Raw genomic sequence first — 8,598 nt, 5'->3', positions numbered from 1 at the left:
CCCAGACTGGAGTGCAGTGGCCGCTTCCGGCCACCGCAGACTCGACCTGCTGGGCTCCGGCGATCCTTCCGCCTCAGCCTTCCAAGTAGCCAGAATTACAGACATGCGCTACCACGCCCAGTTGATTTTTTGATTTATTGTAGAGATGAGGTCTCGCTGCCCAGGCGGGTCTCGAACTCGCGGGCTCAGGCAATCCACTCACCTCAGCCTCCCAAAGGCGCGGGTTTACAGGCTGAGCCACCGAGCCTGGCTCATAATTTCTACCTCATTATAAAGTAATCCCTTGCTCAGTGACTCATCTCTTAACCTCTCTGTTTAACCATCAGTAGAAAAGCTCTTTGAACTCCACCTCTTCAAAATTTGTTCTTATACATTACAAACTATGACTCCTCAAAAAAATTTTTATAAGTATACATGGTCAAATAACTAGGTAATTTACATGCTTGATTTAAGGAACATATTTATATGTAATAAAATATAAAACCAGTTTTTGGTTGTGTTGCTACATTTAAACAATTTGCCTAAGTAAATGAAACATAATTAAGAAATCCAAAATTGCCCTGGAAAACTATTTAAGAATAATCAAAAATTTCTGTGCAGGATCACAAGTAATCAAAAGTACAATAGAATTAATATTTACTTATATAACTTATCTGTACATCCATAATAAAAGTTACTATTTTAGTTTTGCTAATAAGAATAATTTTAATAAGGTGAGAGGTGATCTGATTTATTTTAAATAAATATGATTTCTTCTTTTTCCATTATTATTTTAAATATATGTTGACATTATTTTCAAGGCACAAAAACAGCTGAATCAGGCGAAATATACATTATGATAAACACACATGAGAAAATCTGAGATCATTATGCTCCCAAATTTTTTTTATAGAGGAAGCAGTATGAAGGTTTATTGAAAATCAATTTAACTACAAATCTGATTTGTAAAAAATGTAAACATAACTCTAAATTACTTAAAAAATAAAAAAACCCACAAAAACAAACAGTCTATAATTATCTTCCCCAATAGACTCATTCAAGTTTAAATAACAGGCTAATTAAAAAAAACAATAATAATAATTTTTAGATGGAAAAGTTCACAAAAAGAGGCACTAATCAATCAGCAAATGTAATCTTTTTCCCCTGAACCACAGCAAGTTCAGATTGTTGTTCTTTTAGTCTTTTGCTTGCTTCCCATGAAGGATGAAGAGGCAACTGCAATTGATGTTTTGTATTTTCAAGTCCTCTTTGTGGCTTCTTGTTAAACTGATTCTTGATCTGAGGTCCACTCTGTGGAAAACCTAGGAAGAGAAAACAAAATTACTTTAAACTAGCTATATACCCAAAGAGCATACAGGAGAAATAGATTTCATCTTCTACAAACCAGTGCTAAAAAATTAAATTTTGTTTTCTTAAATGAAGTACCTTACAATTTAAAATTGAAGTCCAATAGACAATAATTTGGAATTAAAAATCTACACATGAGCAGTCAATTTTGCTACACATACTTTCTAACCCTTGTAAGTAAATGTTTATCAAGCACCTCATAATATAAGCTGTGCTGCCTTATTAATAATGACAAAAAGAAAGAAGCCTCAGTACAATTAACATAAAAGGCCTGAAAACACAGCATCTTGTATTTTCAAAGGAACATCAATAGTATGGTATCTGTGTATGGAGAAGATGTAGCCAAAAAATTCATGTCTTAGCTAAGACACTGAGTCTGACAATGCTGATGGGATTGATTTATTTTTTAAAGGGCTATAAGTTGGTTCCACTCTCTTCTGTTATTGAACCAAAAGTTGTTGTTGCAAGGTAAATTATTAAGTCTACTAAAAAATATAAAACAAACTCTTTTTTTAGTTATGTTATCCTCCAGGGTGGCAACCTGTATTCCAGTTCCTACAGTATCTTATATTATGAGGCACTTTATATGATTTTGAACATTTACTGTTCAAGTACTGTTTGAACAGGATATGCGAGCATGAAAATACATGAGTCAATGCATATTTTGGATGCTTATAAAACTTAGCTGATGGAATCAGAAAGAAAAAAATAACATAGATTTATTAATCAGTGCTTGGGGTATATAAATTCTCCATTATAAGTTAGACATAATTGCCAAAAGTCTTTTAAAGACCTCTTTAAAACGTACATGCCATAATGTTTTACATCAAGTATCCAGTTTGGGATAACATTTCTAAAACACCATGTAGACAGAAATAAAATTATCCTACATCTTGTCCAAATCACATATACTCTAGGAATCTGCTAGATTATTCAAAGAGTGGCTCTAGTGATGAAAAGTTTAAACAAAACTGTCCTAGGAAAAATAAGATTTAAATAAGGCAGTATTTCTAAATGATGTATTATTTTATATATTATATAAATTAAAGTTGTATGTGCAAATAAGCATATTTTAAATATAAAAGCTAAGCAAAAGAAAAATAACACAAAACCTTTTTACTTGGCTCTTCTCACTGAGAAAAGATAGAAGTGCCTTGTATTTATAGTTACCTGATGGTTGCGAATAATATATGGTAAATGAGGTATATTTGCCATGTTTTTGTCAAACCCTGTATTATTTTCCTTCTAGGTACAAAACCAGAATATATTTTCCATTCTTGCTGCAGTTAGGTGAGGCCATATAACTAACAGAGCTATGGCCAATGAAATGTGAGTAAAAGGCCTGGACCATAACCGCCTCATATATGATCTTCTGTCATTTCTCTTCTATCACCGATGAATGAAAAGAATTCTTAGGATATAAAGGAGGCAGAGACACAAAGATGGAATGAGACAATAAGCAGATAGATTGATGGATGAGCAATAAATCACTGAGATTTGGTAACTATTTGTTATAGTAGGTGGTCTACTAAGAATAATACTGAAATTGGTACTCTGAACTATGGTACAGTCATTACAAGAACACAAAAATTTGGCATTGGCTCAGTAGTTTGGTGGTAGATGGTAAGGAAATGAATACCTAGGACTGGGAGGTGAGCAACCTATGTCCTAAAGAAATACATAAAACTGTTGCCAGTGATAACTTGGGAAGCAGGCCACATACCTTTGGAGTTTGCAGTACAAGGGAAATGGTTGGAAAGAATAAACTAGTATACTGTTGGCTGTCCTTGACAATGTACCAGGAAAAAAAAAAACAACTGACAGAAGAAAGAGTCTAGATATTTGAGAACTTAAGGTTTAGAAAAGCTTTTGCCTCCCAAGCGGTAAGCTGTAACACTGAGAATGGTTTTAAGAAACACAGCCCCACAGAGACTCAGTACTGAACAGAGATAAGAATAAGGTATGGCCTTCCCATCCAAACCTGGTAAGTTTTAATGCAGCAGGCATTGAATGATAGTGGGGATAGGAAAAAAACAAACAAATCAAACACAAATAAGGCAAGTTTGACAACTAGGAAAGAGTTTTCAGTGTGGTCACTAGGCCATGGATGGACTAACAGAAACAAAAAGGTCAGAAATCTACTAGGTTTTTGAGGAAGAATACAGTGAAAGAAATCAAAAGTCTAGGCTGGAAAAAACCTTTGACATTAGACTTCAGCAATTTCCAGTACCTTGTTTTGTACCAGTGACTTGGAAGATATACTAAATACTCACTTCAGATATGGCCAAGAAACAAAGACCCCCCCGAGAAGGCAGTCGAGGACCACAAAGACCCATTAATGGATAAGGAAATTCTTCTCAGAGCCTTCAGAATCTTTGCTTAGCAGAATTTCACGTAGGAGACCTATTGTATGTCTTCCATTTTCCCCTTAACTGATTGAGATTTTTTACTGTAGTTACCTTGGTATACATTGGTATGCCATGATATGCATTTCTTTTTAGTACAAAGTTACCTGACTTTGAGGAGTCCCATTCATGACATCTGATAGAAAGCACTGTATCATCACCCAGCAATTCCAGTCTCTGAGCTAGATGTAGTGACTAGATGCAAGGCTGGGGTGGCTTTCTTGGGAAAGAGGTAAGTAGGCTGCTCTATGTGTAGGAAGAAACATGAAATTGACATCTGGTGACAGAAAGGGTGGTCTGTGGCAGAAAAAGTTAATGTGTTCAAGAAATTCCACTTCCTTTTTTCTTCTAGACATACAGTTAGATGGCATTTCCCAGCTCCTTTATGGTAAGGGTCATGTGGCTGAATACTGGTCATATAAGCAGAACTGATTTCTACCACTTTCAGGAGAGGCTCGTGAAAACCTCCTGCAAAATTCTCCATGTACTCCTTTTTCTTCTATTGGCAAATGGAGAGTATTTAGAATCTGGAGGAGGAAGGGACCAAAAGATGGAAGAAGCCTGATCCTTGAATGACCATGTGGAACAGAGACTTTCTGTTGATTCATGATAGACTGTGATGTGAATAAGAAAAATAAGTTTTTATTACGTTAAGCCAGAGAAAGTCTGGTACTGTTTGAGAAGTCACCCCTCCCAAGCAGAGTAAACTTTGTTACAAATTAATCTGAAAGTACTCTGATTTTATTGTCAACTCAGAAAGTAAAAAACTTGTGACTGAATGTTTAATGGCATGGCATTAAGTGATTAAAGTATAATTGTTTACTTAAAATGTATTGATTTAATTCAACATAAGTTAAATAGATATATTTTTTCCTGATAAACTTTGTCTAAATCTTTCCCATTGGCAGGACATAGGGAAACAATAAAAACTTATATGGATAATTGCAAGAGGCTCTGTTTCCATTTCTGTGGGTACATAATTCATTCAGGCAATATCAAATAACCATAATTTTTCATCCTTCCACTTTGGTAAAACATAGTTTGATTGCAAATGAGGGTTAGGTAGCCTTCTACATACCAAGGGTTTTTGCTCTTTGGAGCCTGTTCTTTGTAATCTCTAAAAGAAGAAAAATTGTACTATGATTTTTAAAAGATAAATAAATTCTCTGATCTTAAGAAGATAACATAATAAAACTGATGATAAAACTGATTCAAGGTATATCATACTCTTTCAACCTACCCGCAATCAATAAAATAATTAGGAAAACTACAGGTTTTAGCTACATCAAAGGGTTGTTAGACTCCAATATTACTATAGATACATGAAGGTCTTTTTCTGTCATCAGCCTTACAGAGACTTCTGCTTGCAACTGAAAAATATCCTATCTTGGTCACCTTGTCTCTACTCTTGGTGACTATCTAGATAGAGAATTCCTAATGTTTTCCCATAAAAGAATAAGTCTTGTACAACAAAAATTAAAATCTATATTTAATGGGAAAGGAAAGGGATAGTAGCGTGTTATTTTCAAATGTAGAGAAAAAATATAGCTTTTTGAGGTAGGTTTGGAAGCTATAAGTAAATATTTTAATTATTTTCCAGGCTTCAAAGATGTTTTTATGTCTTTTCCATACTCTTACATTTTTGGAAAATTTCTACACCCCATTTTTCTATTGCATTAAAGAATATTCCTGCTTTACAAAAATTGACAAAAACAGTTAAGTGAAGAAAACAGTTGTTACTGAAGAAATTAGCTAACCATAATCTTCATTCTAAACTGTGAAGATATCCTCTATCAGATTAGAATTATAAACTAATTTAAACTTAATGATTTGTAACAGAACACCTATGAAAATTAGTGGTTACTAGCAGGGATGCAGACAGCAACATCACCAAATATAAAGTATTCTGGAAAAACCCAGCTTTAAGGTAAGCAACCTTATACTAGGGGAGACCCTGCAAAAACCAGAATTGTCTTTTGAAGGGCAGGCCCCTTGTACAGTCTTTCCCCACTAGGTGTTTTAGAAATCCATCAGCATAAGTGTATCAGCTAGCATTGTTGTGAGAGGCTGTGTTTGGCTTCAGTGAATTTTTTATGGAGATCCTTCCAACACATTTGCTCAGTTTATGATGGGTGACTTATGAGCGCTCCTGCTCACACCATGCTGAGTGCTCAGCAGTTTTTGACCAAACATGGCATGACCCCCGTGCCCACCCTTCCTATTCAACAGATCTTGCCCCAGCAACTTATTTTTTTTGTTTCCATGATGTAAAAAGTCCTCAAAGGGAAATGTTCTGTTGATGTGGAAGAGGTGAAACAAACAACAGCAGAAAAACTATAAGGCATCAAAACTGACAAGTTCAAAAACTGTTTTGAAGCAGTGGAAAAATTGTCTCAATAGGTGTACTACATCAAATGGAGAGTACTCTGAAGGTAACTGAAGTTTAAACATGTAAGAATAAATACACAATTTTTAATAAATAAATTCCGGGTTTTTTTTGATCTCCCCTCATATACTGAAATGGGAGTAGACAGTAAAATGACTGAAGTTTACAAGAATGGTCCTGTGCTGTCAAAAAGAAAAACAAAAAACCAAAAAACACCATATACTTTTCAGAAAATTCTGTTTAAAAAGAGATATATAAAACATTTTCAAAAGTGGGCCATCAAAAACTAACTCAAAACTTGGAAAACTGAAGGAATAAAACTTAAATTAGATAGGCACATTATTTGGCTATAACGTCTCATTTTCTGATGAAGCTAGACAAATGTGGCAACTCCATATGTATATTTGTGTATATTATCCCACTATCAACTTGGAGGGGGCCAAGTCTAAAAGCAGGATGAGTCATACAAACTAGAATTACAGTCTCTTTCCTCATTTTAAGAACATGTAGATATTTCTTATCTTAAAAAAAATAACTAATAATTATTTCATAACAGAAAGAAAACCTTACCTTCTAGAGCCTTTAGATCCAGATAAAGTGTGAAAAAGCACTGACTCTAGCTTCCTGCCATCTGTACTTTCCTTATTTTTGTCACTACTTATATCCCAATGAGTTTCATGTGTATCTTCTTTGGGTAACACTTTTTGGAGAGGTTTTTGTTCCTTAACAGAAGAATGACAACTACTTTCCTTCTTTCGTGTCTGTCTGACTTTCCCAACGAAGAAGTCATCACCACTATCACTATCCTCAGACATGGAAGACTGTTTGTAAAACCTTTGTTCTGGGCTATCATGAAAATACTCCTTCTCTTCATGTAATTTCTTCGCTGCCATCACTGCTACCACTAAGCAAGGTATCGGACCTTTTGTTTCTTTTGTTTTGACGTACTGTTTTCAGTTTTGGGTCAGCAGAAGTCTTCCTGGATTCAGAGGAAACAACAGGATCATTTTTTAAAGGCTTAGATGGAGAATTTGAAATGTCCACTGCTTTGGGTCCGTGTTCCATCTTGGTCATTTTTCCATTGAATTATATATTGGTTTCTTTGCAGGTATTTTGGATTCCTTCATGTTTTGCTCACTACTAATAGTTCCTTCATGATGTAACTTACTTTCATTATAACTTGAACACCATGTATCCTTAGAATGATTTTCTTCTAAGGCATTTTTTGGTGACTCAACTTTAGCAACATTTTGTTTGGCATCTTTAAAGGCTTGTATAGTAGCTGCAAGAAAGATAGTGCATGACTCATTTTAACATTGAAGCATAAAACATTATTGTTTCAGTAGAGCATTTTCAAAATTATTTGGAAACATTTAAGAAGACAATTGTAATTTATATTAGAGCAATGACCTGTGACAAAAGCATTTAACTTTATAAATTTATTTCATAATACATATATATATATAAATAAAAATATTTGGCTAAACCAAAAGTAATGAGTCATGTCAGTATTTAGAAAACCAATTATATTCAAGTTTATCATGTATATATTATATGCAAAAATATTTATATAATACATATATAAATACATTAGAATTTAGAAAAAAACATTTAGTTTTTCTTCAGACATCACTTTCTAGAAATTTACATTCATAATATAAAAAATTCTCAAGAGTGAAAAGGACAATAAAACATTTTAAAAAAATAAATAGCCATTACCCAAAACTCAATGCTTTAAGTATATGGCTTAAAAGTCATTTAGTTCATACCTTTTAGCACATCCATCTTTTTCTTTAGAAGAGGGTGTATTGCTAGTCTGGCAATTGCTCTTTCAGTTGCAGGGAATCTGGCTGCAAATTGAAGGAAATAAATGTATGTGAATAGAATAAAGAAAAATAACTTGGCACTATTGGAAGTGAAGAAAGTAAATCTACCATAGCCTTTTAAAATTAGATTTAGGGTCCAGGCTCGGTGGCTCAGCCTTTAATCTCAGCCCTTTGGGAGGCCAAGGTGAGTGGGAGACCCACCTGGGCAACTTGGTAGGACCTCGTCTCTATAATAAATCAAAAACTAGCCAGGCATGGTAGCTTGTGCCTGTAGTTCCGGCTACTTGGAAGGTTGAGGCGGAAGAATCACCGGAGCCCAGTAGGTCGAGGCTGCGGTGGCCAGGAACGTGCCACTGCACTCCAGTCTGGGTGACAGAGTGAAACACCAACTCAAAAAAAAAAAAAAAAAAAATAGAGTTAGGGACCAGAATTTGATAATATTCTCATGAGGTAAGTTATTTGTATAATCCATGCAAAAGACAAAGATCACAGTGACAAAAATACTACTGCCGTGAACAACTAAAGTGATCATGAAATCAATTAATAAATATTCTTTGGATACTTAATGTTTCCAGAATTGTGACAAGCATCATGTATAAAATATATATATACATAAGTGTATATATATATATAC

The sequence above is a fragment of the Carlito syrichta genome, unplaced genomic scaffold (genome assembly GCF_000164805.1).
Source record: "Carlito syrichta isolate Samal-C Ts95f unplaced genomic scaffold, Tarsius_syrichta-2.0.1 Scaffold310074, whole genome shotgun sequence".
In the NCBI taxonomy this organism is placed as follows: Eukaryota; Metazoa; Chordata; class Mammalia; order Primates; family Tarsiidae; genus Carlito; species Carlito syrichta.
Note: the sequence above shows the minus strand (reverse complement) of the source record.